Raw genomic sequence first — 26,018 nt, forward strand, 5'->3', positions numbered from 1 at the left:
TCTGCTTTATTTGTATAATCTAAAAAAAATGTCTTTGACTAACCCAACATTGCAAACATTTTCTGACATTATTATTCAGAAATTTTATAGTTTTAGATATTAAATTAGATTTGTGATCCTTTCTGAATTGAGTTCAGTATATGGTTCAAGACAGTACTCTTCTTAGACCTGGGCAAGTGGGGTACTTGTTCCACCTGGCGGCTGTCCCCCACAGTACCTTCTCTTTCCACTTTTTAGGGCTTTCTTCAAAATGTTAAAGTACCCCTTAGGTGCCTGAAATAATCCACACGAGTCTGAGTCAGTATTTCTCCCCTTGGAGGTACTCTCCCACACTTTAACACGTTGATTGGGACAACCAGATGTCCTGAGGAGCTCTGGGATTTATGAATATGTGGTGATCCTGGGCGCTCAATAGATTAGCCTTGGTTCCAGAGGTCAGCTTAATGAGTGGATTACTCTCTATGACTGGCAAATTATTTCTTTCACAGTTTTGGCTATGAATGATCTGCCAGGGTGTTGCTGACATCCTTATTTGGGCTGTTTCAAGTTGTTTATGCAGACAGAGGTCCTGACCAAAAAAAAAAAAAATGTGTTTTCTTTTCCTCAGTGCAGATATACACATCGTATAAGATATAGTTCAAGATTAATGTTTTTACCTGTGCCAATCTAATTGTTCCAACACTATTGGTTGAAAAGTCTATCAATTTTCCATTGAATTACCTTTGTTGAAAATCAGTTGAAAATATACAAGTAGGTCTATTTCTTGTCTCTATTCTATTTCACTATCTATTAATTTATCCTTTCATCAATACTATACTGTCTTCATTACTATAACTTTTTAGTAGGTCCTTAAATTATATGCACATGTACTCCAACTCTTTTCTTCTTTTTTAAAACTGTTTTTGCTATTCTACTTCCTTCACTACTCCACAAAAACTTTAGATTCAGATTGACAATTTCTATTAAAATATTATTGATTACAATTTGAAAAGTCTGCTAGTATTTTACTGCAATTGCATTTATTATAGAATTAAATTTATTGCATTTAATTTATAGCTTGATTAGAGGAGAATTGACATCTTTACAATATTAAGCAATCTGATCCATGAACAAAGAATACTGCTCCACTTATTTGGGTCCTCTTTAATTTACCATATAAATGTTTTATAGTTTCAGTAAAAAGTATGATTACTGTTTCATGTTTTTTGCAATATTACTGTATTTTTAAATTTTTTTTAATTTTCAGTTGTTCTTTGTTGATATAAAGAAGAGTAATTGAATTCTGTAAATTAATCTTATATCTACTGTCCTTGATAATGTAACATTATTTGGTAATAGATTTTTTGTAGATTCTTTATAATGTTTTACATAGAAAATCATGTCACTTGTGAATGAAAGTAATTTTCCCCTCACTTTTTATTCTATATTTATTTTATTAAAAGTTTCTTACCTTATTGCACTGGTTAGAACTTTCAGTATAATGTTTATAAAGATTGATATCGTTACCCTGCTCCTAATATTACAGGGAACATATTCAGTGTTTCACCATAAGGGTCATGTTAATTATAGGTTCTTCAAGGATGCTCTTTATCAGAATGGAAAGGTTCACATTAATTCCTACTCACTTTATAGATTTTATTTATTTATTTATTTATTTATTTATTTATTTATTTATTTATGGCTGTGTTGGGTCTTCGTTTCTGCGCGAGGGCTCTCTCCAGTTGTGGCAAGCGGGGGCCACTCTTCATCGCGGTGCATGGGCCTCTCACTATCGCGGCCTCTCTTGTTTCGGAGCACAGGCTCCAGACGCACAGGCTCAGTAATTGTGGCTCATGGGCCTAGCCGCTCTGCAGCATGTGGGATCTTCCCAGACCAGGGCTCGAACCCGTGTCCCCTGCATTAGCAGGCAGATTCTCAACCACTGCACCACAAGGGAAGCCCCCTATAGATATTTTTAAATGATAAATTGATGTCGAATTTTGTCAAATGCTTTTTCTGCATCAGTTGAGATAATCATATTCTTTTCTTCTCCAGTCTGTGGTTTGAAGTACATTGATTGACTTCCAGATGTTGAACAACCTTAAATTTCTAGGATAAACTCCACTTTATCATCATATAGTATCAGCTTTTTTCCTTAGTGCCCTGCATATCCTTAGTACAGCCTTTTTGAAGAAATACATCAAGATTTATATTTATCTGTATTTGATTTACTAATATTTTATGGAAGATTTTTGTATTTATGTTCATGAAGATTATTCTACAGTTTTATTGTAATTCCTTTGTTTGGTTTGAAATCAGGATAATCCTTAACTCAAAGAAATCAGTTGAGGGAGGTATTCTCACCTCCTCTATCTTCCAGAAGAGATAATGTAAAATTGGAAATATTTCTTTCTTAAATAGTAAATAGAAATAATGAGCAAGATTATCCAGGCTTAGGACTTTCTTTGTGGGAAGATTTTTAAATATAAATTAAATTCTTTAACAATAATACAATTTCGATTATTTATTCCTTCTTGAATTTGTGTTGATACTTTTTATAATTCAAGCAATTTATACATTCATACACATTGTCAAACATATTGGCATACTTTTTTTTTTTTTTAAGAACCAATTTTATTTATTTATTTTTGGCTGTGTTGGGTCTTCGTTGCTGTGTGTGTGGGCTTTCTCTAGTTGCGGATGGGAGCTACTCTTCATTGCAGTGGCTTCTCGTTGTGGAGCATGGGCTCTAGGTGCACAGTTTCAGTAGTTGTGGCACACAGGCTCAGTAGTTGTGTCTCACGGGCTCTAGAACACAGGCTCAGTAATTGTGACACACGGGCTTAGTTGCTCTGCATCATGTGGGATCTTCCTGGACCAGGGCTTGAACGGTGTCCCCTGCATTGGCAGGCGGATTCTTAACCACTGTGCCACCAGGGAAGTCCCTACATTTGTTTCTAATCTCCCCTTAGTTTTCTTTTAATATCTGTAAAATGTTTAGTGATGCCCTGAATTTTACTCCTAATATTAGTAATTAATTTCTTTATTTTTTTTTAATTTTGAAGTAATGTTAGATTTATAGAAAAGTTATAGGAGAGTTCCTGTATACTGTTCAGCTATCTTCCCCTAAAGTTAACCTTTTAAATAACCATAGCATGATTATCAAAATTAAGAAATTGATATTGGAAAAATACTAATAACTAAAATGTTAAATATATTTAGATGCATCTTTTTCTATTCCAGGATCTAATCCATAATCTCACTTGGTATTTAGTTGTCATGTCTCCTTAGTTTCCTCCCATCTATGGCAATCTTTGTTTCTCAATCTTTGTTTATCATGACCTTGGCACATTTGTAAAGTCTTGGTCAGTTATTTTATAGACTATCCCTAAATTTCATTTGTCTGATGTTTCTCATGCTCATTTTGAGTTAATGCATTTTTGGCAAGAATACCACAAAAGTGATGTGCCCTTCTTGGTGATTTGTATCAGAGGTATATGTTGTCAATATGTATTACTAGTGATGTTCAGCCATGCCTATAGGTTTGTGCCACAGAGGGTATCTTCTCCATTATCTTGCCCCTCCCTCAGTGTTAAGCTATTGCTTTTTGTTACTTAGTGCTTACCAGTATGGTTTTGGAGAGAGTATCCTTTCCTCACGGGTAGGGTTTTCTCACTGTTCCCTCCCCTCTTTCCCATGAGAGTCAATTTTTGAATCTCTGTTAGGTCTTATGTGGGAGAAAGTTTCTCCCCCTAGAAAAAGGAGATCTCTAATCATATTGATATAGGATCCTGATCTCTGGAATATTTCTTGTTACTCCCCTAAATTTTTTTTTTTTTAAACATCTTTATTGGAGTATAATTGCTTTACAATGTTGTGTTAGTTTCTGCTTTATAACAAAGTGAATCAGTTACACATATACATATGTTCCCATATTTCTTCCCTCTTGCGTCTCCCTCCCTCCCACCCTCCCTATCCCACCCCTCTAGGTGGTCACAAAGCACCGAGCTGATCTCCCTGTGCTATGCGGCTGCTTCCCACTAGCTATCTATTTTAAGTTTGGTAGTGTATATATGTCCATGCCACTCTCTCACTTTGTCACAGCTTACCCTTCCCCCTCCCCATATCCTCAAGTCCATTCTCTAGTAGGTCTGTGTCTTTATTCCCATCTTCCAACTAGATTCTTCATGACCTTTTTTTTTTTTCTTCCTTAGATTCCATATATATGTGTTAGCATAATGTATTTGTTTTACTCTTTCTGACTTACTTCACTCTATATGACAGACTCTAATTCCATCCACCTCACTACAAATAACTCAATTTCATTTCTTTTTATGGCTGAGTAATATTCCATTGTATATATGTGCCACATCTTCTTTATCCATTCATCCGATGATGGACACTTAGGTTGCTTCCATGTCCTGGCTATTGTAAATAGAGCGGCAATGAACATTTTGGTACATGACTCTTTTTGAATTATGGTTTTCTCAGGGTATATGCACAGTAGTGGGATTGCTGGGTCGTATGGTAGTTCCATTTTTAGTTTTTTAAGGAACCTCCATACTGTTCTCCATAGTGGCTGTATCAATTTACATTCCCACCAACAGTGCAAGAGGGTTCCCTTTTCTCCACACCCTCTCCAGCATTTATTGTTTGTAGATTTTTTGATGATGGCCATTCTGACCAGTGTGAGATGATATCTCATTGTAGTTTTGATTTGCATTTCTCTAATGATTAACGATGTTCAGCATTCTTTCATGTGTCTGTTGGCAATCTGTATATCTTCTTTGGAGAAATGTCTATTTAGATCTTCTGCCCATTTTTGGCTTGGGTTGTTTGTTTTTTTGTTATTGAGCTGCATGAGCTGCTTGTAAATCTTGGAGATTAATCCTTTGTCAGTTACTTCATTTGCAAATATTTTCTCCCATTCTGAGGGTTGTCTTTTGGTCTTGTTTATGGTTTCCTTTGCTGTGCAAAAGCTTTTAAGTTTCATTAGGTCCCATTTGTTTATTTGTGTTTTTATTGCCATTTCTCTAGGAGCTGGGTCAAAAAGGATCTTGCTGTGATTTATGTCATAGAGTGTTCTGCCTATGTTTTCCTCTAAGAGTTTGATATTGTCTGACCTTACACTTAGGTCTTTAATCCATTCTGAGTTTATTTTTGTGTATGGTGTCCGGGAGTGTTCTAATTTCATACTTTTACATGTACCTGTCCAGTTTTCCCACCACCACTTATTGAAGAGGCTGTCTTTTCTCCACTGTATATGCTTGCCTCGTTTATCAAAGATAAGGTGACCATATGTGCGTGGGTTTATCTCTGGGCTTTCTATCCTGTTCCATTGATCTATGTTTCTGTTTTAGTGCCAATACCAAACTATCTTGATTACTGTAGCTTTGTAATATAGTCTGAAGTCAGGGAGCCTGATTCCTCCAGCTCCGTTTTTCATTCTCAAGATTGCTTTGGCTTTTCGGGGTCTTTTGCGTTTCCATACAAATTGTGAAAATTTTTGTTCTAGTTCTGTGAAAATTGCCAGTGGTCGTTTGATAGGGATTGCATTGAATCTGTAGATTGCTTTGGGAAGTAGAGTCATTTTCACAATGTTGATGCTTCCAATCCAAGAACATGGTATATCTCTCCATCTATTTGTATCATCTTTAATTTCTTTCATCAGTGTCTTATAATTTTCTGCATACAGGTCTTTTGTCTCCTTAGGTAGGTTTATTCCTAGATATTTTATTCTTTTTGTTGCAATGGTAAACGGGAGTGTTTTCTTAATTTCACTTTCAGATTTTTCATCATTAGTATATAGGAATGCAAGAGATTTCTGTGCATTAATTTTGTATCCTGCTACTTTACTAAATTCATTGATTAGCTCCAGTAGTTTTCTAGTAGCATCTTTAGGATTTTCTATGTATAGTATCATGTTATCTGCAAACAGTGAGAGCTTTGCTTCTTCTTTTCCGATTTGGATTCCTTTTATTTCTTTGTCTTCTCTGATTGCTGTGGCTAACACTTCCAAAACTATGTTGAATAATAGTGGTGAGAGTGGGCAACCTTGTCTTGTTCCTCATCTTAGTGGAAATGGTTTCAGTTTTTCACCATTGAGGACAATGTTGGCTGTGGGTTTGTCATATATGGCCTTTATTATCTTGAGGAAAGTTCCCTCTATGCCTACTTTCTGCAGGGCTTTTATCATAAATGGGTGTTGAATTTTGTCGAAAGCTTTCTCTGCATCTATTGAGATGATCATATGGTTTTTGTCCTTCAATTTGTGAATATGATGTATCACGTTGATTGATTTGTGTATATTGAAGAATCCTTGCATTCCTGGAATAAACTCCACTTGATCATGGTGTATGATCCTTTTCATGTGCTGTTGGATTCTGTTTGCTAGTATTTTGTTGAGGATTTTTGCATCTATTTTCATCAGTGATATTGGCCTGTAGTTTTCTTTTTGTGACATCTTTGTCTGGTTTTGGTATCAGGGTGATGGTGGCCTCATAGAATGACATGGGGAGTGTTCCTCCCTCTGCAATATTTTGGAAGAGTTTGAGAAGGATAGGTGTTAGCTCTTCTCTAAATGTTTGATAGAATTTGCCTGTGAAGCCATCTGGTCCTGGGCTTTTGTTTGTTGGAAGATTTTTAATCACAGTTTCCATTTCAGTGCTTGTGATTGGTCTGTTCATATTTTCTATTTCTTCCTGGTTCAGTCTCGGCAGGTTGTGCATTTCTAAGAATCTGTCCATTTCTTCCAGGTTGTCCATTTTATTGGCGTAGAGTTGCTTGTAGTAATCTCTTGTGATCGTTTGTATTTCTGCAGTGTCAGTGGTTATTTCTCCTTTTTCATTTCTAATTCTATTGATTTGAGTCTTCTCCCTTTTTCTCTTGATGAGTCTGGCTAATGGTTTATCAATTTTGTTTATCTTCTCAAAGAACCAGCTTTTAGTTTTATTGATCTTTGCTATTGTCCCCTTCATTTCTTTTTCATTGATTTCTGATCTGATCTTTATGATTTCTTTCCTTCTGCCAGCTTTGGGTTTTTTTGTTCTTCTTTCTCTAATTGCTTTAGGTGCAAGGTTAGGTTGTTTATTCGAGATGTTTCCTATTTCTTGATATAGGCTTGTATTGTTATAAACTTCCCTCTTAGAACTGCTTTTGCTGCATCCCATAGGTTTTGGTTCTTCGTGTCTCCATTGTCATTTGTTTCTAGGTATTTTTTGATTTCCCCTTTGATTTCTTCAGTGATCACTTCGTTATTAAGTAGTGTATTGTGTAGCCTCCATGTGTTTGTATTTTTTACAGATCTTTTCCTGTAATTGATATCTAGTCTCATAGCGTTGTGGTCAGAAAAGATACTTGATACGATTTCAATTTTCTTAAATTTACCAAGGCTTGATTTGTGACCCAAGATATGACCTATCCTGGAGAATGTTCCATGAGCACTTGAGAAAAATGTGTATTCTGTTGTTTTTGGGTGGAATGTCCTATAAATATCAATTAAGTCCATCTTGTTTAATGTATCATTTAAAGCTTGTGTTTCCTTATTTATTTTCATTTTGGATGATCTGTCCATTGGTGAAAGTGGGGTGTTAAAGTCCCCTCCTATGATTGTGTTGCTGTCGATTTCCCCTTTTATGGCTGTTAGTATTTGCCTTATATATTGAGGTGCTCCTATGTTGGGTGCATAAATATTTACAATTGTTATACCTTCCTCTTGGATCGATCCCTTGATCATTATATAGTGTCCTTCTTTGTCTCTTGTAATAGTCTTTATTTTAAAGTCTATTTTGTCTGAAATGAGTATTGCTACTCCAGCTTTCTTTTGATTTCCATTTGCATGGAATATCTTTTTCCATTCCCTGACTTTCAGTCTGTATGTGTCTCTAGGTCTGAAGTGGGTCTCTTGTAGACAGCATATATATGGGTCTTGTTTTTGTATCCATTCAGCCAGTCTGTGTCTTTTGGTGTGAGCATTTAATCCATTTACATTTAAGGTAAGTATCGATATGTATGTTCCTATTCCCATTTTCTTAAATGTTTTGGGTTTGTTATTGTGGGTGTTTTCCTTCTCTTGTGTTTCTTGCCTAGAGAAGTTCCTTTAGCATTTGTTGTAAAGCTGGTTTGGTGGTGCTGAACTCTCTCAGCTTTTGCTTGTCTGTAAAGGTTTTAATTTCTCCATCAAATCTGAATGAGATCCTTGCTGGATAGAGTAATCTTGGTTGTAGGTTTTTCTCCTTCATCACTTTAAGTATATCCTGCCACTCCCTTCTGGTTTGCAGCATTTCTGCTGAAAGATCAGCTGTTAACCTTATGGGGATTCCCTTGTGTGTTATTTGTTGTTTTTCCCTTGCTGCTTTTAATATGTTTTCTTTATATTTAATTTTTGATAGGTTGATTAATATGTGTCTTGGCGTGTTTCTCTTTGGATTTATCCTGTATGGGACTCTCTGTGCTTCCAGGACTTGATTAAGTATTTCCTTTCCCATATTAAGGAAGTTTTCAACTATAATGTTTTCAAATATTTTCTCAGTCCCTTTCTTTTCCTCTTCTTCTTCTGGGACCCCTATAATTTGAATGTTGGTGTGTCTAATGTTGTCCCAGAGGTCTCTGAGACTGTCCTCAGTTCTTTTCATTCTTTTTTCTTTATTCTACTCTGCAGTAGTGATTTCCACTATTTTATCTTCCAGGTCACTGACCTGTTCTTCTGCCTCAGTTATTCTGCTATTGATCCCTTATAGAGTATTTTTAATTTCATTTATTGTGTTTTTCATCATTGCTTGGTTCCTCTTTAGTTCTACGTCCTTGTTAAATGTTTCTTGCATTTTGTCTATTCTATTTCCAAGATTTTGGATCATCTTTACTATCATTATTCTGAATTCTTTTTCAGGTACACTGCCTAGTTCCTCTTCATTTGTTAGGTCTGGTGTGTTTTGACCCTGCTCCTTCATCTGCTGTGTGTTTTTCTGTCATCTCATTTTGCTTATCTTACTGTGTTTGGGGTCTCCTTTTCACAGGCTGCAGGTTCGTAGTTCCCATTGTTTTTAGTATCTGTCCCCAGTGGCTAAGGTTGGTTCAGTGGGTTGTGTAGGCTTCCTGGTGGAGGGGACTAGTGCCTGTGTTCTGGTGGATGAGGCTGGATCTTGTCTTTCTGGTGGGCATGTCCACATCTGGTGGTGTGTTTTGGGGTGTCTGGGGCCTTGTTATGATTTTAGGCAGCCTCTCTGCTAATGGATGGGGCTGTGTTCCTGTCTTGCTAGTTGTTTGGCATATAGGGTGTCCAGCACTGTAGCTTGCTGGTTGTTGAGTGAAGCTGGGTCTTGATTTTGAGATGGAGATCTCTGAGAGATTTTTGCCGTTTGGTATTACATGGCGCTGGGAGGTCTCTTGTGGACCAGTGTCCTGAAGTTGGCTCTCCCACCTCAGAGGCACGGACCTGATGCCTGGCTGGAGCACCAAGAGCCTTTCATCCACACGGCTCAGAATCAAAGGGAGAAAAAATAGAAAGAAAGAAAGAAAGAGGATAAAATAAAATAAAGCTATTATAATAAAAAATAAGAAAAAAATTATTAAGAAAATTTTTTTTAAATTTTTAAAATAAATTTATTAATTTTTTATAATAAAAAATAAGAAAAAAATTATTAAGAAAAAAGTTTTTTATATAAAAAATATGAAAAAACTTATTAAGAAAAATTTTTTTTAATTTTTAAAACTAGATAATGTGGAGAAATTATTTTTTTTTAAACTTTATATTTTACCACTTTCAGTGGCACTTTTTTCCTGCTTTTTTTTTTTTTTTTTTTTTTATGGCTGTGTTGGGTCTTCGTTTCTGTGCAGGGCTTTCTCTAATTGTGCCAAGCGGGGGCCACTCTTCATTGCGCTGCACAGGTCTCTCACTATCGCGGCCTCTCTTGTTGCAGAGCACAGGCTCCAGAAGCGCAGGCTCAGTGATTGTGGCTCACGGGCCTAGTTGCTCCACGGCATGTGGGATCTTCCCAGACCAGGGCTCGAACCCGTGTCCCCTGCATTGGCAGGCAGATTCTCAGCCACTGTGCCACCAGGGAAGCCCTAAGAAAACATTTATTAAGAAAAAAAATTTTTTTAAGTAAAAAAAAAAACGGACGGACCAAACCCTAGGACAAATGGTGAAAGCAAAGCTATACAGACAAAATCTCACCCAGAAGCATACACATATACACTCACAAAAAAAGGAAAAGGGGAAAAATTAATATATCCTACTCCCAAAGTCCACCTCCTGAATTTGGGATGATTTGTTGTCTATTCAGGTATTCAACAGGTGCAGGCACATCAAGTTGTTTGTGGAGCTTTAATCCGCTGCTTCTGAGGCTGCTGGGAGAAATTTCCCTTTCTCTTCTTTGTTCGCACAGTTCCCGGGGTTCAGCTTTGGATTTGGACCCGCCTCTGCGTTTAGGTCGCCTGAGGTCGTCTGTTCCCCACCCAGACAGAATGGGCTTAAAGGAACAGCTGATTCGGGGCCTCTGGCTCACTCAGGCCGGGAGGAGGGAGCGGTACGGAGGAGGTGGGGCGAGCCTGCGGCGGCAGAGGCCGACATGACGTTGCAGCAGCCTGAGGCGCGCCATGCGTTCTCCTGGAGAAGTTGTCCCCGGATCACGGGACCCTGGCAGTGGCGGGCTGCACAGGCTCCCGGGAGGGGCGGTGTGGAGAGTGACCTGTGCTCGCACACAGGTTTCTTGGTGGCAGCAGCAGCAGCCTTAGCGTCTCATGCCCATCTCTGGGGTCCGTGCTGATAGCCGCGGCTCACGCCCGTCTCTGGAGCTTGTTTAGGTGGCGCTCTGGATCCCCTCTCCTTGCGCACCGCGAAACAAAGAGGCAAGAAAAAGTCTCTTGCCTCTTCGGCAGCTGCAGACCTTTTCCCAGACTCCCTCCCGGCTAGCTGTGGCGCACTAGCCCCCTTCAGGCTGTGTTCATGCAGCCAACCCCAGTCCTCTCCCTGGGATCCAACCGAAGCCTGAGCCTCAGCTCCCAGCCCCGCCCGCCCCGGCGGGTGAGCAGACAAGCATCTTGGGCTGGTGAGTGCTGCTTGCCGAGCCTCTGTGTGGGAATCTCTCCATTTTTCCCTCTGCGCCCCTGTTGCTGTGGGATCCGCGCTGATAGCCGCGGCTCACGCCCGCCTCTGGAGTTCATTTAGGCGGCGCTCTGAATCCCCTCTCCTTGCGCGCCACGAAACAAAGAGGCAAGAAAAAGTCTCTTGCCTCTTTGGCAACTGCAGACTTTTTCCCAGACTCCCTCCAGGCTAACACCGAAGCCCGAGCCTCAGCTCCCAGCCCCCGCCCGCCCCGGCGGTTGAGCAGACAAGCCTCTCGGGCTGGTGAGTGCTGCTCGGCGCCGTGCCTCTGTGTGGGAATCTCTCTGCTTTGCCCTCCGCACCCCTGTGGCTGAGCTCTCCTCCATGGCTCCAAAGCTTCCCCCCTCCGCCACCCACAGTCTCCACCCGTGAAGGGGCTTCCTAGTGTTTGGAAACCTTTCCTCCTTCACGGCTCCCTCCCACTGGTGCAGGTCCCGTCCCTATTCTTTTGTCTCTGTTATTTCTTTTTTCTTTTGCCCTACCCAAATACGTGGGGAGTTTCTTGCCTTTTGGGAGGTCTGACATCTTTTGCCAGCGTTCAGTGGGTGTTCTGTGGGAGCAGTTCCACGTGTAGATGTATTTCTAATGTATCTGTGGGAAGGAAGGTGATCTCCGCATCTTACTCTTCCGCCATCTTGCCCAGACCCCTTCCTCCCTTAAATTTTTAAGGTGTTTTCTTTCATCCTTCTTCAGCTCACAATCAGACTTTACTGACAACAGCAGAGTTTGTTGCTGTTCTCTCTGGTTAAGGCTTTTTCTCCGTATGAGAGATGAATCCAAGAGGAAGGTAGAGTTTAGAACCTTTACAATAGCAACAGTAATCCCTTCCTACAGGCACTGAGAGACAGAGGTTCTTTGGACTCCTCTACTACCCCAGTTTTTCTTGTAAGCATCTAATGAAGATCTGTGCAAAAAAAACCCCTGCAACTGAGTGTGACTTTCCCTATTTTCTGGAGCTCCAAGGGGTCCCATACTGTCACTCTAGATCATACACATTCTTTTCTTTAAAACATTAAGTCTATTTTTTCTTATTCACTTAATATCAGCCATGTCTTCCTCCTGTGTTCTGCCACACGTGAGCCAGTCCCTGGCGTCCCTCCCCTCCCCTTGGAGGCATCTGTCCCTCTAACTTTATAGTTTTTCTAGCTGTTTCTCATTTAACGAGTGCGATTTTTTCCCCCAGATTTTTACATTCAATTAATTAATTTATTTTTATTTTTGGCTGTGTTGGGTCTTCGTTTCTGTGCGAGGGCTTTCTCTAGTTGTGGCAAGCGGGGACCACTCTTCATCATGGTGCGCGGGCCTCTCACTATCGCGGCCTCTCTTGTTGCGGAGCACAGGCTCCAGACACGCAGGCTCAGTAGTTGTGGCTCACGGGCCTAGTTGCTCCGCAGCATGTGGGATCTTCCCAGACCAGGGCTCGAACCCGTGTCCCCTGCATTGGCAGGCAGATTCTCAACCACTGCACCACCAGGGAAGCCCCAGATTTTTACATTCAAAATGGAAGGGAGTTCTTTATTATTTTTAAACTCTTATATATGGTTATAATTGTAAAATACCTAATAGCCTAATTTTGATCATCTTAAAACAAAAATATATAGAATTTTGATGTTTCAAGTTTCCCAGAACTTTTGCTAATACAGCTAAGATACAACGAATCTATATTTCCAAGAGAAGGAGTTATTGTAAGATAAATTTGTTTAAACCTGTTGAAAGGAATTATCTCTAGTCACGATAAATTCTTTTACATGCAAAGAGTTCCAAGAACTAAGATTCTTGTCATTACTTTTCTCATTAACCAATCCTCTCCATGGAAAGAATAAACTGGGCATTCATAGCTCAGTCTGTCCTCTTTCTCTTATGATCTTTGCATCAATACAAATCATAGACTGTCTTCTACTTCTCCATACTACAAATGCGACTAAGCCAGACTATCTACATAGAGACCAGTTCCTTTGCCTGATATTGTTAGTAATTCAGTAGATGTAATTCCTTAACTCCTTGAATTCAGTTATAAGGCCCATTGAACTCCATACTACCTGCAGTTTCTAATCCAATTGCTATCAAAAATAATGATCATATTTTATTCTTCACCTAATCAGCTATTCTTTTTAAATTTTTAAATATTTTTTTTAGAACCTCTCCAGGGAAGGTATAACTGTCTGTGGAATGCCCTGTTGGAGACAGCAATATGTTTTGCATGACTGAAGACATGTAGAGTAGAAAAACACAAAATATACAGGAGAAGTGGCTTTTTGTGGAGCCTAGCTATGTGGCTTTGGGCCTTACAGTTTAGGATTTGAGTAGAGTTTTGACTTTAATGATTTCTAGTATCTGGCATCTGGACACCAAGTTTTAAGCCTTGAGCTATGTGGTATTTTGAATTTGGTGGTGAGTCCTGTTTATGGAGGTTTTGTTCACAGTTTAATGGCCATGTTTATAAAAGCAAAGAAGTAGGGAAAGGTACTTGAATCTTGGGGAAGGTGTTGAGTTCCTCAGGAATGTCAAAGGCAAATATGTAAAAGGTAAATGCGTTTATGTGAGCATAAGCAAATACGAAAGGAAAGAGGGATAAGTGGCTACTATGGGGGCTGAAAAAACATCTCAAATATGCCACAGGGTACAGGAACCAAACTAAGTGGGCACAAATGAAGGGAGAATTCAATTATAAGAGCAGCAGAGGTCATGGGTGACATCTCCAACACTAGCGCTATAGGTGGCCAAGATAGTAGTCTCAATTCCAAGGCCACTTATACAGGCTCAGGCAGTGTCAATTTGCAGGCTGTTGCTAGTTTGCAATACAGGTGCAGGATATCCTAGGAATGGTTGGCTGAAGCAAAGATTTGATTGTAAGGAAATGGATATTTTCAGTCTTTTTAAGCATTTATGTGTGGAACAATTTGTACCTCAGTTAAACTCAAGGCATCTGAGTTTGCTTGTTATATAGAGCACAGGGGAATTTCCAGCTTTAAATTGTTAGAGCTAGGCTTATGTAGACATGACTAAATACACTGAATCAAATTCCATTCTGCATTCAGGGCCATAGAGGATTCTGTGGAGGGATACAGAGACTTGTCCACAAGCTCAAGAATGAAAAATACTCTGAAAATATTACAGTGTAGTTTAGGGTGAGAGCATTATAGTAAGTGGGTATGCAGATACCCTGTGCCCAGAGAGAGTATTACTGAGCAATTTATAGAATTGAAAATAGAGGAAAAAAGTATTTTGAGGAGCACATAACTGAAGTTTGGTTCATACCAGTCTACCCCACCCAATTTCTGCCCACTAACCTGTGGCCTAGGCTTCAGCAACATAGCAGTTTCAGTTCGGAAATCTGCTGAGTATGGTTCTCCAGCTGAAACAAATGTGGGGACCTTGCCTAGGAGGCAGATTTCCTAGAATGGCTGGCTTCTAGATGTGGTAAATGTGTTGTGACAAAATTAAGTTCTTGTTAGGACATTTCTTAGTTGATGTTAATGAATGTTAATGAATCCATCATGGAGTACAGACAACTGGCACAGACTTCTTGGTGTTCCAGACTGCCTGGTGTTCCTGGTTTTTGGCTAAAACCAAAAAGTACATTTCTGTACTTGCTCCTTCACTTGTATATGAATAAAACTCAATCTTGGACTTTAGTGATCCTGTATACTGGGTCCTGGAGTGTATAGGATCAGGGTGAATTTGTTTCCCAAATTTAGTGGTATTATGGCTAATGCTTTGATGATCTTGTTTCTTACTCTTTTACTCTCTTTAAAACATGAATGATTCCATTGTGTCAATGTATGATAATTTGTTTATCTATTGACCAGTTGGTGCATATTGTTTGTATGTATTGCTAAAAACAAGAAACAACATGGATGCATCTTAAAAGGGGAATAGACACAAGGTCTACATAACTTATCATTTCATTCATATAAAATTCTGGAAAGTCTAATGATAGAAAGCAGTTGGGTGGTTGCCAGGGTCCAGGGGTTAACTGAAAAGTGCTACAAAGGAGATTTTGGAAGTGATAAAAATGTTATATATCATGATTGCTGTGGTGGTTACATGACTGTGCACATTTGAAAAATGCACTAAATTGTACACTTGGAATTTTAAAAATATGGACACATTACAGACTTAATGTTGAACCAATACAATTCAATGCCTCTGTAGAAACTTTACCAATTACCAAACAAAACAGCATAGGCTGCAATTGCAGAGAGAAAATAAGCTTTGAGAAGGAACTTAGAATTCAACAGAAAAATGGAATTGGGGAGAATAATTTTTGACTTAAATTTAACTTAAATTTTTGGTCTCTAGACTCTTAAGTAAGAAGGGAAAGAAAAGTATTTTGAACGTAAATAAAACATTTTATTATTTTAAAATTCAAGACTAATATTTAATCTTAATTTCTCCCAGAGAATTTGTTAGTCAAAAATGGTATAATAATCAAATTTGACCAGAATACTAATATTTAATTAAGATATTTAAAATATTATAGTTGGGAAGTTTTTCTTATATCTCATACTCTCTTTAAGAGTTTGGATAAGATTAGAATGAGCTGTTCCTTGAGACTTGGACGGACCTTGGCTGTAAACCACTTGTACACTAACATATTCTAAATACCCAGAATAGGGCTGAGAGCCAATTTTTTGAATAAATGTATTCATCCACCCGATTGAGCTGAAATTGTTTTCCCACACATTTGTATTTTTGATATTATTTGGACATTCTTTAAATTATTTTTATGTTCTCTTGTTTAAATTCTTGTGTGCAATACTTAATTTACCTTTACTCTTCCTACTCAGTAACGAAAATGTTGAAGCCTATAAATTTTCCTCTAACTTTGGACATATTTCACAGATTTTGAAAATATGCTTGCCTCATTATAGTTATTATGCCTAAATATGCCACAATTGTGATTTTGCTTTATTCTATGTACTCTGAGTCCCATTATTTTTGTTTAATTACTGGTGATGAAGTTTCTACTATTTCTAATGTTCTTGGATTTGTAGGTGTTTTCTATGTCTTTGCTGTGTTTTTTTTTTAATTTAACCACATTAAAATTTTTTAATATGAGGAAATGATGATGACATTAACAGCATTATAAGACAAGGCTCAGACTAGAAAAAAATCCTTGAAAATATATCCCTGAATAAAAATTAGAACCTATAAATTGCTGACTTTTAAAAAAATTTTCATTGGAGTATAATGATTTACAATGTTGTGTTATTTTCTGCTGTACAGCAAAGTGAATCAGTTATACATATATCCACTCTTTTTTAGATTCTTTTCCTGTATAGGTCATTACAGAGTATTGAGAAGAGTTCCCTGTCCTATACAGTAGGTCCTTATTAGTTATCTATTTTATGTACAGTAGTGTGTATATGTCAATCCTAATCTCCCAATTTATCCCTCCCCCCACCTTTCCCCCCTGGTATGCTGTGGTCTTAATTTAGATTGAGATGTCTATTTAGAGCTTCTATATAACTTTTTTTGTCTGCTTGACCTATCAGAGGAGAAAAACACATTTTTTGCCCTTCTTGCATTTCTAGCATTTTTTATTTTATATATTTTGCTACTATTTATTTTGTACTTAGAATTTAATTTACTTTCTAACATTAACATTGTGGCAACTTCTTTTTTTATTTGCATTTTTTCTAGATCTCACCCATTCTTTTACATTCAAGCCTTGTAAATCACTTGGTTTTAGGCATGTCTCTTTGTAAACAACATACAGTTGAATTTTACAACTCTATGTAGTTGGACTTAATTTTATAAACTGAGTGTGAAGTTATTACGTTTATGTATATTGACCTGGCATATAATTTTGGTTTTACTTTGTCATCTTATTTGATTTTCTGTTTTTTTAATGTTTCCTAGCAATTGCCTTTGTTTTCTAGCATGTGCTTATGATCTGTATTATTGTTTCACTTCTGTTTTCTTTTCATAATCTGGAAATTATAGAATGCTTTTCATCCTATTAGCATAATTTTCTTTACATGTTTATATCCATCATTAATCTATATTTCTTGATTTATCAACCTCAGAAACCAAGCAAAGAGTAGTGACCTTCTTTATAAAAAATAAACAATAAATTACTTATGCCTTCTCCTACCACCCTTTCCAAATCACTTTTTTTATGTCTGAGATTTTTGCCTCAGACTTTTTGTAGATAAATTGTAATAAGATTTGGATGAGACAGTGAATTTTTCACAAGCTATAACTTCATATCCATAATTATCAAGTTAACACAATTACATGTTTATAACTTGATTTAATGCTACCACTACTTTGATACTGTTATGTTCTGATTTTTATAGTTTTCATTTCTGTTAATTGTTCAGTAGTCTAGAGGGAGATATGAAGTAGGTTTTATTTGGAAACTATATAGATTTTATGCTTTCACAGAAAGGTTGGAAACTTTATTTTCATTAAGACTGTTCGGATGTTTGTTTGACTTCTAGCACTTATTTATTAATAATCTATTGACTATTTCCTTTTAAACACATTTTCAGATGCTGAGTATACAGCACTGCACAGAAAATTAAAACCTCAACCCTAACAAAGTTTCTATTGCATTGGGAATGCAATAAACAATTAAATAAATATATAAGATATACACAAATATCCAGTATACTATGTAGGGAATATGAAGGCAATTTTTGGAAACATGGTTAGGACAGGAATCTAGGAGCAAGCAATCTAAAATCAGGAAGGAGAGTGCCTAAGCAGAGGAAACAAAATGCAGACTCTGAATCTTTAAAAATCCTTGCCTTTGCTAGGAATAACATGGAAGCCAGTATGGGTGGAGAATTAAATGACGGAAGAGGCTGCATAAGAGGTTGGAGATGTAGTATTGGGCCAGGTCATTTAGATGAAAGTAGCTTGGATTTTAATATGTGTGCTATAAATCACTGCAGTGTTCTAAAAAAGGGGGATAAGTGATCTGATTTAAGATTTTACAAATTTCTCCAGCTGTTGTCCTATATATAGACTTTGAAGTCACCCAGTGTTACTTAGAAGCCTGAGATCAGTTTGCTTAATAATTTTTGGGGGGTAAATGTCTTATTTCCAGCTTCATTCATTGCCCAAAAAGTATTTGGTTTTTGTTTGTTTTTCATATGGTGGGTGTATGTGCCTTCATGTATTTTTTTTCCAAAATATATTATTTCTTTAAAGTTGAATTTAATTGGATCAATGGAATATTTTCTTGTTGGTCAATGCATATGTCAACTATTGCCACAAAAATACTCTGTAAGAGGGCACCAAAAAATTCACCTATTTAAAACAATTATTGATATGTGATCACATGCTGGTAGATTAACCAGGGGACTGATTGTTATTGGCTGGGATCAGCTGGAATTGTCTCCAAGATGCAGTTTGGGCCAATGTCTGCCCCCATGTTTGTTATCTTTTCTGGACCATGAGTGAGTTGGGGATTGGAAGATGGCAGTGAGAAGTATGGACACTAGGGCATAGAGGATCTCCTCATGGGCATGGAAGAGCTCAAGAGAAGCAGGAGGAAACATGTGATGTCTCTTAAGGCTAAGCTTAGTGGTTATATGCTGCCTTTCCTCACATATCTGTAGTCAAATCAAGCCTCATGGTTAAGTCCATCATCAGTGGGGCAGGGTCATAAATTCCACCTCCAGAGGGAAGAACTACAAAGTCTTACGAAAAAAAGTGTGTTTTGAACACTAGGAGGAATGGGGAATAAGGATCAATATTGCAAGTTGTATTGTCAAATTTCTTTCATTTTTCCCTGCAATAAATGCAAATATTTGTTGTTAATGATTCAAGATTTCCTTAACTTCATTGAAATTTTCTTCTAGTTTTTATTTGAATATGTCCTCTTTCATTGCCTTTGTTCTTCTTTTCAGGTAAATTAGAATATCACTATTTCAGATCACTTTTGTACCACTTATTGTGTCCTTTATAAAAACTGCCTCTCTCTGCCCTTTCCTTTCACATTATACATGATTTTCTTAAGCCTGTCTTCCATGGAACTGATTTGTCTTACTACATTATTGATTCTCCCCTTTCTGCTTCATTTCCACTTTATGGTATCTAATTGTATTATTTCTCCTCAATTTATTCCCTTAGTTTGCCTGGCTCAATTTTCATCACATTCAACTATCTTATCTTTTTCTTTTTAAGTAGAGTTCCTATTTTTTATAGCTTAGATTATGAATATAAATCTGTACTAAATTTCTTTTCTGAGTTTTCTTCATTTATTTATTTTTGCATAATATCTATGTTTAGTACTCTTTATTTGCATGCGTCCTTATCTTTTGTTTGGATGATGTCCAGTCTACCCAAACAATTGTCGATATTAAATGTTGACCTACTGCCTGGCTTTCCCATGAGACCCTCTTCTCTATATGTAGCCTCTTCTTAGTCATAGGACAAATCATAACCACATACCAAAGTGTCCTAAAGTTATATTTTGACTGAACTGCTCAGTTGTATATTAAATTGCTCACTTTCCATGTTAATTTTGAGGTCTAATAATCCTAACAAAATTACTAGGAAAAAAATAGATTTTTTATTATGCTTTAAGCCTGCTTCTCCCTCTAGCTACCCATATCATTAAATGCAGCCTTGTCAACCCAGATGTCAGGCATCCTCTTTTAATTTGGATTAAACAGTAGTTTATCTGGCATATACTGTTCTAAGTTTGTAGTAAGAGAATGTGACCATTTCCTAGCATTTTAGCATATATAAAGATTTTTTAAACTTTTTTTTGGTAAATTACATTGTTTTCAGGGATGAAATATTATAATTAGGCTTCCTGCTTTTCAGAAGTTGAACTAGTTTTTAATAGTTATGAGGACAGCTATCACTCAAAGTAATTCCTTTGGGGAAAAAAGTTTTTCTAAAACTGGAAACAGTTAATTAATGAGGTTTTCTATAAATAATTATTCTAATTTTTCCAGAATTACTACAATTAACTTATTATCAATTTACAAAAAATAAACCTCATCTGTCAAAACCTCATCTCTGCAAAGGATTCACACGCTTATCTTTGCCTGCTCCAGCAATGTTACTATGAGGCTGTCAGCTTATATTGGAAAAGGCAAGGTCAAAGTAGCAGATTTCTCATTTAAGAAAACCTACGTAAATAATCAGAGAATCTATGAAATGCTAAAACCTATTTTGCGTATGATGCTTGTATTAGTTTCCTGTGGCTGCTGTTACAAATCAACATAAACTGAAGGCTTACGACAATAGAAATTTACTTTTTTTAACAATTCTGGAGGCCCGGAGTCTGAAATCATCATCTCTGGGCTAATAGCAAGGAGTCAGCAGGGCTCTCTCTGGAGGCAGTAAGGGAGAAGCCACTCCTTGCCCCTTTCAGCTTCTGGTGGCTGCTGGCATTCCTTGTTTTGTGGCCACATCACTCCCAACTTCAAGGCCAGCATCTTGAAACCCTTGTCTACTCCATTTCCACTTCACTTCTCTGTGTGTGTGTGTGTGTGTGTGTCTGCCCGTGTGTGGTGTGTTTTAAATCTCCCTTTACTTCCCTCTTATAAGAATACATGTAAATATATTTAGGGTCCATCCTTATAATTCAAGATGATTTCCCTGTCTCAAGATCCTCAATTAATTACATTTCCAATGACCTTTTAATTTATAGTGTAACGTTTTTAGGTTCCAGGGATTAGGATCTGATATCTGTGGGGAGCCATTTTTCAGCCTACCACAATGCTGCTGCATTTCTCTAATCTACTTTTAACTGAAACAGGTTCTTCTGAAATACTCCTTCCTTGGGTCCTCTCTTTCTCCCAGATGTTGGCTGCTTTTACTTTTCTGTCTTTTGGGTTTTTAGTCCATTGAAGGGAAACTATCAGCCTGCCTTAAATCTCTCCTTATGAGTACTCTTCTCCATAATACATCACTCACACCTCTTCATGTTGTTATTTATAAATGTACTTGTTAATATAAAATAATTTCAAAAAAGTTTTTTTAAACCTGTTTTATTTGATAAAATAATGCAAGCATCTCTTATTTCATATAGAAATGATGTTTATTATATATGATAGTGTCTATACTTAGCCCATGCCAAATTTTATAAACATTTCTATTAATATATTTTTATTCTTATTATATTTTTTTTGTAAATAATTTTTATCCTTCTCCATAATGACATTATGAATGTATCTGTGTAGATGTGTGCATGTGTGTGTGTTTATTTTCAACCTACTCAAATGGGTTTAGAAATAGAGAAATGTAGCTTGTACCTGATGAGAATTCAAAAAGAAATTTTTGTTGTTATAAAATTGCCATCACAAAAAAACACACTTTTTCAAAAACATTCCAGTTGTATTGAGATGTAATTGACAGGTAACGTTGTATCAGTCCAAGGTGTACAACATAATGATTTGTTATTAGTATAGATTGTGAAATGATCACCACAATAAATTTAGTTAACATCAATTACTTCATAAAGTTATAAACATTTTTTCTTGTCATGAGAACTTTTAAGGTCTATGCTCTTAGCAACTTTCAAATATACAGTAAAGTATTACTAACTATAGTCATCATGCTGTACATTACTTCCCCAAACTTATTTATCTTACAATTGGAAGTTTTTACCTTTTTATCAAAAGAAAAAAAAAAAAACCCACATATTCATAGATACAGAGAATAGACTGATGGTTGCCAAAGGTGGGGTTAGGAGGTGGTAGAAATGCATGAAGGTGGTCAAAAAGTAAAAAGCACACTTCTGACATGGAGGGTTTTGTTGATATTATTTTAGAGACATGGCCTAGAATTCTTAAATACATAATATCTGATAATGCTAACTTTTTAGCTTAAATACCAGGGAACTGCTGATATCACAGAATCTGTAGAGCAGGCATGAAAGACCAATAACTTGCACTTTGAGGTAACTTTTAATGTGTGTGTTTTTTAAAATGGTAACACTTATTGGAGTCCAAGTGCATATCATGGAATTAATCACTAATGATAGGGTTTTGCAATAGGGAAACTGAAGAGAGATAATACACTTGCTAAATTTATATAATTCCTTTGTATCAAGTCCATAACTGTCTTTGATTCTTAGGTCCATGCATTTTTATCAGCCTGCACTTGTCTTGTCCAAGTCTATATTTTTTCATTATTTATCACTAGCCTAAGCAGTGAAGGCACTGAACCCAAGACCACATCTGTGCACTGCTACCTGTTAGCATAATATTAAAATAATCTTTATTTTTTTGGCTGTAATGATGACTGGGTTTTATTAAAAATAATAAATTCCCAACTACTAAATCTGTGAAAAGCAGAAATGGCTCTGTTGGCAACCAGGACAGGATGTTCTCAACCACACATCAATAATGCTTACGGAATACAAGAAATGCTCCAGCTGGACCAATCCATGAGCTGAACTGAACTCCAGGCCAGACCGCAACACTGCCACACTGCTAACAGGGAGGACTGCAGCTCCCCCAGCCATGACAACTTTCCTCCTGACAGTGTGCAATCAAGAAGTAGCCCCCACTGCCTTAAAAACTTGTCATCATTTCCAGACCAAGTACAAATCCTGTTAGAAACCAATAAGCCCTTCCAAGTCTCTCATTCTAAGTGATGTCCCATGCTTGCTCTGAGGTGTGTTCTCCCTGCTGCAGCAAGCTCACTAAACTTTATCATTATTATTACTGTCTACTGTTGTGTTTTCTTGGGGCATTTGATCAGTGGGATTTAATAATGATCTGTTAAAAAGTTGAACCATTTTCTTTAAGATATTCTCCACAGCTGTATTTTCATTGTAGTTATCTACCGCCAAAAGTTTTATATCCATTAAATACGCTTGCATAGTCATTAGTGTCATTCATACCTATTCACATATTTCCGCCTTCCTTTTCCTGGTCCTCCTCCATCAAAGCATAGAATACCATTGCATTTGAAGTTAGGCATGTCCCTATTACTTGCTATGGATAATGAACTATGAGTATCAATTCTGCACAGAAACTGCAAAAATTAATCATCCTTTGCCACCTTCTCTTCCTCCTGTCTAGTAGATATTGAAAGCATATATTGAAATGGACCCTCTCTTACTCCACAACCCAGATGAACTACAATGATGAGGGGCAGCACTTTATATATGCAGCATAAATAAAAATAACTGTTAACATGTTTAGCAGCTGGGAAATTCCCTGGCAGTCCTGTGGTTAGGATTCCTGGCTTCCACTGCAGGGGGCACGGGTTTGATCCCTGGTCAGAGAACTAAGATCCTGCAAGCCATGTAAGATCCTGCAAGCTGTGTGGCACAGCCAAAAAATAAAAATAAATAAATAAATAAAAATAAATAAATAATCATAATAATAAATAATTTTTAAAAACATGTTTAGCAGCTGGGAATTTTATTTGTTTGAAACCACGACACCACCTAACTTAACCTGACTGATACAATGCACAGTTGAATTTGTGAATGATTTTTGGTTACAATGTTACAACATAAAATTCCTAGACAATTCAGAAATTATGGTTCGTAACTGAATTTCATTTTTATAAAATGACTGGTACCTCTATTTATGTTAAGAATCCTTCCTAATGATTCAGAAACTCATGTATTCGTCAAAGTTTCAAACTGTTTTTAAAATGCATTTTGTTCAATTACTTCTATAATATACCAGAATCATATTTGCTAGTAATTAAAGTCTATTTGCAAATTTCAGAATTTTAATTTTCTTTTTACAATTTTTAAATTATTTATTTGTTTTTAAATTGGAGTTATTTATTTAGTTAGAAGACAGTTTTAATAGAGCAGATAAATTGGGGAAAGAAATCCCTTTAAATATTTGATGCAGCTAAACCTACCAGTGAACAGAGACTCCAAACAATCTTCAGTAGGTGGGCATGTTCATTATGTGTTTTGTCCAGTGTCCGAAGGGGAAAGAACTGGGTTTTTCAATATTTTTTTAGTTTTAGAAATGTCCTCCTATGACATTAATGAAACCCTTTATTTATAAGACGCTTTTTGCTGACAAACTGAACCACAAGGTACAAAGAGCCAGCTGGATCCTCTGTGAGAGAGAGGTTGCTCATGGTGAGGCCTCAGGGTCGCAGAAATCAGAACTTAGGCTGCCTTTGTCCCCTGTGCTCTTACAGGGCTGGACTCCACTTCCTTGGAAGTACAGGCACTTAATAAAAAATAAGGAACAGCACCAATTTAAGCCTTCAAATGAGGCAACCTCAGAGAAAAACAGTGACAAAACCAGAGCAAAGTTCACTCTGAGCCCAGGGAACAGGTTCTGAAACCAGTGATGTTTGCAGATTTATTGTCTAGCCAGCCTTTTACTGCTTCCCCAGACATTCTTCTAGTGACTTCTCTGTTATCTCTGCGTTGATAGACACCTAAAAAAAATTAAATCTCTTCTTGTTCCCGGATTGCAGACCAGTATCTCCAGGAGTAAATTTGTGTTGTGTTTTTTGCTTGTTTTTGTTTGTTTGTTTGTTTCCTTTGTTTAGGGTGTTTTAGGAAAGAACCGACTTATCAGATAGAGAATCTCAGGGCATGTGGTGCAAATCCTACCAGCCTGAAAACCTGTCTTGCCTCCCAAAACAAGGCACTGTGTGCTCCCTGACCTGGGTTAGCCCCTCAGAGCTATGATTATGTTTAAAAAAAACCTCTTAATGCCATGACGCATATCTACCTAATACCTAACCTTCCAATCCTGGCATTTCTGATTTTTCATGAAATACATGTCCAATCTTTTGAGATCTTATTCTCTCTTCTTTTCCCTGTGTTCCAGTCAAATGAATCTCTTTGCCCTTCTTCATACCTCCTCTACATTACAGCCTGTGTGCATTTGCTTATGCCTTATATTCTGTTTGACTCACCTCCCCTGTCCTACAAGGTCTAATTCAAATAGTTTCTCTCTGATGACTCAATGTCGTCTTCTCTCCTTTCATAAAAATTTATTTAAGCTAAAAAAAAAATTCAACCATTTTTCTCAACCCCTTGCCGCTGGCAACCACCAATTTGTTCTCTGTATCTTATGTGCTTGATATATATCTATATCATATATATGATACAGATATATATAAATATATGATATAGATGTATATAATTCCACATACAAGAGAGGTTATGCAGTATTTATATTTCTCTGTCTGACTTAGCATAATCCCCTCAAGATCCAACCATGTTGTCATAAATGGCAAGATTTCATTATCTTTTATGGTTAAATAAGATTTCTTTTTTTATAGCCGAATGATATTCCATTGTATACATATATACACCACAATTTCTTTATCTATTAATCCATTGAAAGATACTTCGGTTGTTTCCATATCTTGGCTATTGTAAATAATGTTGCAATGAACATAGGAGTGCATATATCTTTTTAAATTAGTGTTTTCATCTTTTTCAGATAAATACGCAGAAGTGGAACTGCTGGATAATAAGGTACTTCTATTTTCAGATTTTTGAGAAACTTTCATAGTGTTTTAATTAGTGGCTGCACAAATTTACATTTCAAGCAACAGTGTACAAGGATTCTCTTTTCTCCACATCCTTGCCAGCATTTGTTATTGCTTGTCTTTTTTATAACAGCCACATTAACAAATGTGAGATGACACCTCCTTGTGATTTTGATTGGCATTTCCCTGATGACTGGTGATTTTGAGCATCTTTTCATGTTCCTTTTGGCCATTCGTATGCCTTATTTGGAAAAATGTCTATTCCTCAGACCCTCTGCCAATTTCTTAATCAGATTGTTGTTCTGCTATTGAGTTGTATAAGTTATGTATTTAAGATATTAACCCTTTATCAGATATATGATTTGCAAATATTTTCTCCCATTTGCTAGGTTGCTTTTTTATTCTGTTGCTGGTTTCCTTTGCTGTGCAGAAGCTTTTTAGTTTGATGCAGTCTCACTTGTTTATTTTTGCTTTCATTGCCTTTGCTTTTGGTGTCAGATTCAAAATATTACTGCTAAGACCTATG

Source organism: Balaenoptera ricei, chromosome 5 (assembly GCF_028023285.1).
Source record: "Balaenoptera ricei isolate mBalRic1 chromosome 5, mBalRic1.hap2, whole genome shotgun sequence".
Classification (NCBI taxonomy): domain Eukaryota; kingdom Metazoa; phylum Chordata; class Mammalia; order Artiodactyla; family Balaenopteridae; genus Balaenoptera; species Balaenoptera ricei.